This window comes from Coregonus clupeaformis, unplaced genomic scaffold, assembly GCF_020615455.1.
Source record: "Coregonus clupeaformis isolate EN_2021a unplaced genomic scaffold, ASM2061545v1 scaf2033, whole genome shotgun sequence".
Classification (NCBI taxonomy): Eukaryota; Metazoa; Chordata; class Actinopteri; order Salmoniformes; family Salmonidae; genus Coregonus; species Coregonus clupeaformis.
The window spans coordinates 2,045-3,066 of record NW_025535487.1 but is presented as its reverse complement, the minus strand read 5'-3'; positions in this window follow the sequence as shown (position 1 = coordinate 3,066).

The window sequence follows — 1,022 nt, the reverse complement described above, 5'->3', positions numbered from 1 at the left end:
GAGAGAGAGAGAACGAGAGAGAGAGAGAGAGAAAGAGAGAGAGAGTGAGAGAGAGAGAGAACGAGAGAGAGAGAGAGAGAGTGAGAGAGAAAGAGAATGAGAGATAGAGAATGAGAGAGTGAGAGAGAGAGAGTGTAATGTTTACTGTTCATTTTGTCTTGTTTATTTCACTTTAGTTTATTATCTATTTCACTTGCTTTAGAAATGTAATCATATGTTTCCCATGCCAATAAAGCCCCTTGAGTTGAATTGAATGGAGAGAGAGAGAGAGAGAGAGAGAGAGAGAGAGAGAGAGAGAGAGATTGTGGACTAAATAGTGGTATATTCACACATGGTGGTGGTGAGAAGACCCCAGACAGAGCAGTGACAGACAGGCTGGCCCACATGCTAGTAGAGAAACACAGTTGGTGGCGGAGGCCTGGCCAGGCTTCATTGAATTGTAATACAGCATCAGGTGCCCTGACACATGCAGTTGCCAACACAACACACAAGACGATGATGGTATTCACTGCTACAAGCAGCCATGACACTACCTCTTAAGTTGTTAAAATTCATGAAATTCATGAACTGGCTTACACTTAGATGGAGTGGCTGCCAGTACAGAGTACCTCTGCCATACCATCAGAGCTGGGGCCTCACTAAATAAGTTGCTTAATATGATCAAATGTACCTCTGCACACCAAGACATTAGCTAGGTCAGACCACCAACTCCAAGTTACAGTGAACAGAGGTGGGACTCATATTTCCTTCGTTAACCTGTGTGACCATGCATGCATTTTAGTCATTCAGAGGACACTGATCCAGAGCGACTAACAAGCAGCTTCTGAAATCATTGGTTTTAGTAATGTCCTTACATTTCGAAAGCCTTGGTAAATCTGTTTAATTCAGAATTACAGTTATGGGGAGTGAGCATGGATGAATTATGTTGTGGTTTGAGCCAGAACATCTTTAGCTGATGTCTAAAACGTCTTGACAAGCCAACTCCCCAAGGCTACCATGAGCTCAGCATGAAACAGGAACAC